The sequence below is a fragment of the Equus quagga genome, chromosome 7 (genome assembly GCF_021613505.1).
Source record: "Equus quagga isolate Etosha38 chromosome 7, UCLA_HA_Equagga_1.0, whole genome shotgun sequence".
Classification (NCBI taxonomy): domain Eukaryota; kingdom Metazoa; phylum Chordata; class Mammalia; order Perissodactyla; family Equidae; genus Equus; species Equus quagga.
The window spans coordinates 23,589,378-23,599,670 of NC_060273.1; positions in this window are offsets into that span (position 1 = coordinate 23,589,378).

Consider the following 10,293-nt stretch of genomic DNA (forward strand, 5'->3'; position numbering starts at 1 on the left):
GGAATAGGCAAAGCCTTCTTAGATACAACCCCAAAACCACAAGTGACAAAAGAAAAACTAGACAAATTAGACTTCATCAAAATTTAAAATTTTTTGCTTCAAAAGACACCATCAAGAAAGTAAAAAGACAAGCCACAAACTGGGAGAAAATATTTGCAAATCATATATCTGATAAGGGATTTGTATCTAGAATATGTAAAGAACTATTGGTCCATTATGGAAAAGTCAACAATACAAAGAGACCCAATTGAAAAATGGGCAAAGGATGTGAATAGACACTTCTCCAAAGAAGACATAAAAATGTCCAATAAACACATGAAAAGATGCTCAACATCATTAACCATTGAAGAAATGCAAATCAAAACCACAGTGTGATATGAGTCAAACCCTCTAGGATGGCTACAATCAAAAAGTCAGATAATTACAAGTGTTGGGGAAGATGGTGGGGAGAAATTGAAACCTTCGTATACTGTTGGCAGGAATGTGAAATGATGCAGCCACTTTGGAAAACAGTCTGACAGTTCTTCAAAATGATAAACATGGAGTTACTATATGATTCAACATTTCTCCGAGGTACATACTCAAAATAAGTGAAAGCATACATCCATACAAAAACTATGTTCATAGCATTATTCACAATAGACAAAAAGTGAAAGCAACCTAAATGTCCATCAACTGATGAACTGATAAACAAAATGTTATATCCATAAAATGGAACATTATTCAACCAAAAAAAAGGAATTAAGTACTGATATATACCACAATATGGATGAGTCTTGACAACATTATTATGCTAATGAAAAGAGACACAGAGACCAATTAAACAGAATAGAGAGCTGAGAAATAAACGACACATATACAGTCAACAAATTTTCAACAAAGGTTCCAAGAGTATACAATGGGGAAAAGATAGTCTTTTCAGGAAATAGCATTGGGAACAATGGACTCAAACCAGAGACAAAAATCAACTCAAAATGGATTAAAGACTTAAACATAAGACCTAAAGCCATAAAACTCCTAGAAGACAACACAGGAGAAGAGCTTCTTGATATTGGTTTTGGCAATGATTTTTTGGAATTGACACCAAAGGCACAGGCAACAAAAGAAAAGATAAACAAATAGTACTACATCAAACTGAAAAGTTGCTGCACAGCAAAGGACACCATCAACAAAATGAAAAGATGACCTAACAATTGGGAGAAGATATTTGCAAATCATATATCCGATAAGGGGTTAATATCCAAAATATACAAAGAATGCATACATCTCAACAACAACAAAACTAACAACCCAATTTAAGAATGGGCAAAAGATCTGAAGAGACATTTCTCCAAAGAAAATATACAGATGGCCAACAGGCACATGAAAGGATGTTCAAAATCATTGACTATCAGGGAAATGCAAATCAAAACTACAGTGAAGGAATCTCATCAAGATGGTGGCATAGGGAGCCTCTGAACTCACCACTTCTCATGAACACAACCAGGTTACAAGTACTGTTGGAAAAATTACCCATTTGAACTGAAAACTGGATAAAAAGAACCCCCACAACAACAGACAGTCCTGACTGAGGAGGAAGAGGCAGAAATTCCTTTCTGGAGAGAAAAGAGCCACCTTCACAAGCTGCAGAGCTTCACAGCTGGTCAGCCATGAGCAAACCTAAGGTATGCAGCCTTCCCTGGAGGAGTGGGGACCTGAGCAAGCGCATGTTACCACCATAAGCATACTTCAGACTCAGCACAACTGAGATAAGTCTCATAATATCTGGCTTTGCTGGCTATTAACTGTAATAGGGATACCCCCAGAAAAGCTATTGGACATAAGCAGAAAAACCCAGCTCTTAAAGGGCCTATGCACAAATTCACCCATCTCAGCAACCTAAAATCATCAGAAGGAAAGCAGCACAGTCCTTTGGTGAAAAGAGACTCACCTGGTAGGCTCTGGGTGCATCTCAGTTAGAAGTGAGACCTCTCCAAGGACTGAGACATTGGCAGCAGCCGTTATTGTGACCTAGTACAGGCATGCTGACACAGACACTGGCAGATACCATTGGAGTTCTTCCCCTAGTCTGTTAGCCCGGGGCTCTGCCACACCCACTAGAGCACAGATTTAATCCAGCTCAGGCAAGGCAGGCAGCCCACATTAGAGACTGGCCCCATCCAACAGCAAGCCCTCAGGCTACTTGTCAGCCTACATAGACTGGGTGACTTGATCCTCTGCACGCAGGTGAGTGTGTCCACCTCTGTGGGGCAGGGCCTGTGTGAGGAGCAGGTGGAATGTGAGGGGGCACTGGTGGATAGTGTGGGGGCCTTTGCAGTGGGGTGACTGGGTATGCTCCAGGAGGTTGGGACGTTTGCACCAGCAAGGACTATGTTGATGATGTGTGTGGGCCTGTGGGACATAGGGGTTATCACTAGCAGAAGACCTGTGTTCTCAAACAGCCTCATAGGGGATCGGCCCCACCTTCTAAAGCCTGAAACAATTGGGTGCTCCCATGCCTGGGGCCAGCCCCACTCAGCTGCAACCCTGAGAGAGCTGATAACAGCCTTGCAGGCCAGAGGCCTACAGCAATTGTAAGCCCCTGAGCCTAGTAACCAGCCACACTGTGGGCCTACTTACTTAACAGAAAAACTGCAACAGGAATGTGCTATTAGACCTTGCAGCCAACTGTGCTGGGGATCCCAAAACTCAATTTACTGGCCAGGGGGGAAGGGGGGCGGGGGTGGAACCTAGACTCCCTGGGTACCTGCAGCAAGAGGAAGCCTGCCACAACAGGAGGACACGTGTATCCCACACAGGGGACACTCCTGGAATATTTGGAACTGGCAATGAGTGGAAAGCACACTGCTGGGCCTCAAAAGGCATCTCTGATATAAGACCACTTCTACAAGATCAGGAGATAGCTGACCCACCTAATACATAGATATAAGCACAGAGAAAGAGGCAAAATGAGGAGACAAAGGAATACATTCCAAGCAAGGGAACAGGACAAAACCCCAGAAAAAGAACTAAATGAAATAAAAAGAAAAAATCTACTTGACAGAGAGTTCAAACAAAAAGTCATAAGGATGCTCACTGATCTTGGGAGAAGACTAGATGAACACAGTGATAACATCAACAAAAAACTGGAAAATATAAAAAAGAACCAGTCAGAAATGAAGAACACAATACTGGAAATGAAAAATTCACTACAGCAACTCAATAGCAGAGCAGATAATACAGAAGAACAGATCAGCAAGCTGGATGAAAGACTATCGGAAATCACCCAAGCTGAACAGATAAAAGAAAAAAGAATAAAAGAAGAACAGGAACAGTCTAAGGGAACTCTGGGACAATATCAGGTGCACTCACGTTTGTATCATAGGCATCCCAGAAGAAGAAGAGAGAGACAAAGGGGAAGAAAATCTATTTGAAGAAATAATAGCTGAAAATGTTCCTAACTTAAGCAAAGAGACATCCAAGTACAGGAAGCACAGAGAGAACCAAACAAACCCAAAGAGGCCCACACCAAGACACATTATAATTAAAATGTCCAAAATTAAAGATAAAGAGAGAATCCTAAAAGCTGCAAGAGAAAGGCAACAAGTGATGTACAAAGGAAACCCAATAAAGCTATCAGCTGACTTCCCAGCCAAAACCCTACGGCTAGAAGAGAGTGGCACAATATATTTAAAGTGCTGAAAGGAAAAAACCTACAGCCAACAATACTCTACCTGGCAAGGTTATCATTCAGAATGGAAGGAGAGACAAAGAGTTCCCCAGACAAGCAAAAATTAAAGGAGTTTATCACCAGAAAACAAGTTCTACAAGAAATGCTAAAGAGACTTATTTAAGTGACAAAGAGCAGACTACAAACAGGAATCAGTAAATTATCCCAAAAAAAGGCAAGAAAATCACTGGTAAAGACAAAAATACAGTGAGGGTAGCAGATCAACCACCTATGAAGATAATATGAAGACCAAAAGACAAAAGTACTAAAATTACCTACTTCAGTGATGAGGGTAAATGGATACACACACACAAAATACGATGTTAGATATGATATCAAAAACATAAAATGTGGGAGGAGGGGAGTAAAAGAGTAGAGCTTTTAGCAAGAGGTCAAACTAAAGAGACCATCAACTCAACATAGATTGCTATATATGTAGATTATTATATCTGAATCTCATGGTAATCACAAACCTATAATAAATACACAAATAGGTAAGAGAAAGGAAGTCAAACATATCACTAAAGAAAGCCATCAAACCACAGGGAACAGAGCAAGAGAATAAGAAGGGAACAGAGAAGAACTACTAAAACACCCATAAAAAAGTGACAAAATGGCAATAAATACATTTTTATCAATAGTTACTTTAAATGTCAATGGAGTAAATGCTCCAATCAAAAGGCATAGGGTGGCCGATTGGATTAAAAAAAAAACAAGACCTGTATATATGCTGCATAAAACAGACGCACTCAGACCTAAAGGCACTCACAAACTGAAAGTGAAGGGATGAGAAAAGATACTCCATGCAAATGGGAAAGAAAAAAAAGCTGGGTGGCAATACTTATATCAGACAAAATAGACTTTAAAACAAAAAGTGTAACAAGAGAAAAGGAGGGCACTAAATAATGATAAAGGGAATAATCCAACAAGAGGATATAACACTTGTAAATATCTATGCATCCAACATAGGAGCACCTTAATATATAAAGCAATTATTAACAGACTTAAAAGGAGAAATAGTAACACAATAATAGTAGGGGACTTTAACACTCCACTTACACCAATGGATAGAGCATCCAAACAGAAGATCAATACGGAAAGATTGGCCTTAAATGATACACTAGACCAGATGGACTTAGTAGCTATGTATAGAACATTCCATCCATAACTGCACCATACACATTCTTTTCAAATGATCATGGAACATTCTCCAGGATTGATCACATATTAGGCCATAAAACAAGGCTCAATAAATTTAAGGAGATTGAAATAATACCAAGCATCTTTTCTGACCACAAAGGTATGAAACTAGAAATCAACTACAGGAAGAACATCAGAAAAGCCACAAAAATGTGAAGATTAAACAAAATGCTACTGAATAACAATTGTGTCAATGAAGAAATCAAAAGAGAAATCCAAAAATATCTGGAGACAAATGAAAATGAAAATATGGCATGTCAAACTCTATAGGATACAGCAAAAGCAGTTCTCAGAGGAAAGTTTATAGCACTTCAGGCCTACCTCAACAAATGAGAAAAATCCCAAATAAACAATCTAACAATGCACCTAAAGAAACTGGAAAAACAGGAACAAAGCCCAAAATCAGCAGAAGAAAGGAACAAATTAAAATTAGAGCAGAAATCAATGAAATAGAGATTAAAAAAATAGAAAAAAATCAGTGAAACGAAGAGATGGTTCATTGAAAAGATAAACAAAATTGACAAACCTTTAGCTAGACTCACCAAGAAAAAAAGAGGGAAGCCTCAAATAAATCAAATCAGAAATGAAAGAGAAGAAATTACAACAGACACTCAGAAATATTTGCAGATGACATGGTTTTATATATAGATAACCCTAAAGGATCCACTAAAAAACCTTTAGAAATAATAAATGAATACAAGTTGCAGGATACAAAATCAACATACAAAAATCAGTTTCGTTTTTATACACTAACAATGAAGTAACAGAAAGAGAAATTAATCCCATTTACAATCCCATTTACAATTGCAACAAAAAGAATAAAATCCCTAGGATAAACTTAACCAAAGAGGTGAAAGATCTGTACACCAAAAACTATAAAACACGTTAAAAGAAATTGAAGAAGACACAAAGAAATGGAAAGATAGTCTGTGCTCTCAGATTGGAAGAATGAACATAGTTAAAATGTCCATACTTCCTAAAGCAATCTATAGATTCAATGCAATCCCTATCAAAGTTCCAACAAGATTTTTCACAGGAAAAAAACAAAGAATCCTAAAATTACATGGAACAACAAAAGATCCCAAATAGCCAAAGAAATCCTGAGAAAAAAAGAACAAAGCTGGAGATATCACACTCCCTGATTTCCAAATATACTACAAAGTTAGAGTAACCAGCACAGCATGGTACTGGCACAAAAACAGACACAGATCAATGGAACAGAATCGAGAGCCCAGAAATGAACCCACATATATATAGACAACTAATTTTCTACAAGGGAGCCAAGAACATACAGTGGAGAAAGGAAAATCTCTTCAATCAAAGGTGTTGGGAAAACTGGACAGCCACATGCAAAAGAATGAAAGTAGACCATTGTCTTACACCATACACAAAAATCAACTCAAAATGGATTAAAGACTTGAATGTAAGATCTGAAGCCATTAAACCTCTGGAAGAAAACACAGGCAGTACACACTTTGACATCAGTCTTAGCAGCATTTTTTTCAAATACTACGTCTAACTGGGCAAGGGAAACAATAAAAAAATGGGACTACATCAAACTAAATAGCTGCTACACAGCAAAGGAAACCATCAACAAAATGAAAAGATAACCTAAGAATTGGGAGAAGATATTTGCAAACTGTATATCTAATAAGGGGTTAAATCCAAAATATACAAAGGATGCATACATCTCAACAACAACAACAAAAAAAACTAACAACCCAATTAAAAAGTGGGCAAAAGATCTGAACAGAGATTTCTCCAAAGAAGATATACAGACGGCCAACTGGCACATGAAAGGATGTTCAGCATCATTCACTATCAGGGAAATGCAAGTCAAAGCTACAATAAGATATCACCTCACTCCCGTCAGAATGGTTATAATTAACAAGATGGGAAACAACCAGTTTTGGAGAGGATGTTGACAGTAGGGAACTCTCATACACTACTGGTGGGAGTGCAAACTGGTGCAGCCACTATAGAAAACAGTATGGACACTCCTCAGAAAATTAAGAATATATCTACCATATGATCCAGTTATTCCACTGCTGGGTATTTATCCAAAGAACATGAAAACATGAATGCATAAAGATGCATGCACCCCTATGTTCATTGCAGCATTATTCACAATAGCCAAGACTTGGAGGCAACCTAGGTGCCCATTAAGAGATGAATGGATAAAGAACATGTGGTATATACACACAATGGAATACTATTCAGCCATAAGAAATGATGAAATCCGGCCATTTGTGACAACATGGATGGACTCAGAGGGTATTATGCTAAGTGAAATAAGTCACAGGGAGAAAGTAAAATACCATATGATCTCATTTATAAGTAGAAAATAAAAACAACGACAAACAAACACATAGCAACAGAGATTGGATTGGTGGTTACCAGAGGGGAAGGGGGGAGGGAGGAGGCTAAAGGGATGATTAAGCACATGTGTTTGGTGATGGATTGTAATTAGTCTTTGGGTGGTGAACATGGTGTAATCTACCCAGAATTCAAAATATATTACAATGTACACCTGAAGTTTATATAATGTTATAACCAATGTTACCACAATTTAAAAACAGATACAAAAATAAAGAATAACTGAAAACTTCCTAAACTCCAGGAGAGACTGTGACAACCTAGTTCACAAACTAATAGATCATCCCACTATCTCAATGCAAAATGACCTTCTCCAAGACACATTGTAATGGAACTGTCAAAAACCAAATACAAAGAGAGAATCCTAAAAGCAGGAAGAGAAAAAAAGATTGTAACCTACAAAGGAACCCCCATTACACTATCAGTGAATTTCTCAGGAGAAACCCTACAGGCCAGGAGAGAGTGGAGACTGGAACAATATATTCAAGGTGTTGAAAGAAAAAATTACTAGCCAAGGTTACTCTATCCAGCAAAGTTATCCTTCAGATATGAAGAAGAAATAAAGACTTTCTCAGACAAACAAAAGCTGAGGAAGTTCATCATCATGAGACCTGCCTTGCAAGAAATGCTGAAAGGAGTTCTTTAAGGAGAAATGAAAAGACACTAATTAGTGACATTAAAACCTATGAAAATATGCAACACAATGGTAAAGGTAAACAGTCAGATTTATAAAACTCTAATTCTGTAGTATGATGATGTATTAACCATTTAACTGTAGTGTAAAGGTTAAAGGAAAAGAGCATTAAAATAACTACTATACTAAAATAGCTACTGTAGTACTAAAATAGCTACTATAATTTATTAATGAATACACAATATAAAAAGAGGCAAACTGTGATAACAAAAATATAAAAAGGGGGAGTAAAAGAGGCCTTTGTATGTAATCAAAGTTAAGTTGCTGTCAGCTTAAAATGGACAAGTTTATCTATACGATGTTTTATGTAAGCCTAATAGTAACCAGAAAGCAAAAACCTATAGCAGATTCACCAAAGATAAAGAAAGGGGAATCAGAGATTACCACCACATAAAATCACCAATTCACAAAGGTAGACAGAAAGAGAAGAAAGAAACACTGGAACCACAAAACAGGCAGAAAGTAATTCATAAGATGGCATTAGTAAGTCCTTACTTACCAATAATTGATCTAAATGTAAATGGATTTAATTCACCAATAAAAAGGTAAGGATAGCTGGATGGATTAAAAAAATATATAAGACCCAACTATATGCTGCCTGCAAGAGACTCACTCCAGCTTTAAGGACACACAGGCTCAAAGTAAAGGGATTAAAAAAGATATTCCATGCAAGTGGAAACCAAAAGAAAGTGAGAAAAGCTCCATTTGTATCAGGAAAAGTAATCTTTAAGCCAAAAATGGTAACAAGAAACAAAAAGTTCATTATATAATGATAAAGAGGTCAGTTCCTTCAAGAAAATATAATCATCATAAACACATATACACCCAACATATATTAAGCAAATAATAACAGATCTGAAAGAAGATATAGACAACAATACATTAATAGTAGGAGATGTCAATAACCCACTTTCAGCAATGGATAGATCATCCAGACAGAAAATCAACAAGAAAAAGATGGACTCAAACCATACATTAGACCAAATGGACTTAAGAGGCATCTATAAAACATCCTATCCAATAGCAGCGGAATACACATTCCTCTCAAGAGCACATGAAACATTCTCCAGGATAGATCATATGATAGACCACCAAAAGAAATCTTAGAAAATTCAAGAAGATTGAAGTTATATCAAGAAATCAGCAAGAGGAAAGACGGAAATTTTGCAAGCATGTGGAAACTGAAAACTCACTCCAGAACCAGTAGGTCAAAGAAGAAATCAAAAGGAAAAAATTTTTTTAAAATCTCAAAACAAATGAAAATGGAAACACGACACACAAAAACCTATGGGATGTAGCAAAAGCAGTTCTTAGAGGGAAGTTTATAGCAATAAATGCCTATATTAAGAAAATAGATCTCAAATAAACAACCTAACTTTACACCTCAAGGAACTAGGGGAAAAAAAATCCCAATGTTAGAAAAAGAGAGGAAATTAAAAAGATCAGAGTGGAACTAAATGAAAAAAGACCAGAAAAACAATAGAAAAATTCATTGAAACTCAGCCGTTTTTTGAAAAGACAAAAAAAAAAAATTGACATACCTTTAGCTAGACTAAGAAAACAGAGAAGACTCAGATAAAATCAGACATGAAAGAGAACACATTACAACTGATACCACAGAAATACACAGGATCATAAGAAACTACTATGAGCAATTGTATGCCAACAAATGGGATATCCTAGAAAAAATGGATAAGTTCCTAGAAACATACAACCTACAAAGACTGAATCATGAAGAAATAGAAAATCTGAACAGACCAATAACAAGAAGACTTAATCAGTAATCAAAAACATCCCAACACAGAAAAGCCAGTGGCTTCACTCATGAATCCTACTAAACATTTAAAGAGAATTAATACCAATCCTTCTCAAACTCTTCCAAAAAATAGAAGAGGAGAGAACACTCCAAAACTTGCTGTAAGAGGCCAGCATTACTCTGAATGAAAGCCAGATAAAGACACTACAAGAATAGAAAACTATACACCAATATCCTTGTAGAATATAGAAGCAAAAGTTGTCAACAAAATCTTAGCAAACTGAATTCAACAATGTATTAAAAGGATCATACACCATGATCATGTGGGATTTATCCTTTCAATGCAATGATGATTCAACCTACACAAATCAATAAATGTGACACACCACATTAATAGAATGAAAGATAAAAAATCATATGATCTTCTCAATAGATGCAGGAAAAGCATTTGACAAAAACAACATCCTTTCATGATAAAGATCCTCAGTATATGGGATATAGAATGAACATAACTCAACATAATAAAGGCCCTATGATAAACCCACAGCTAACATCATA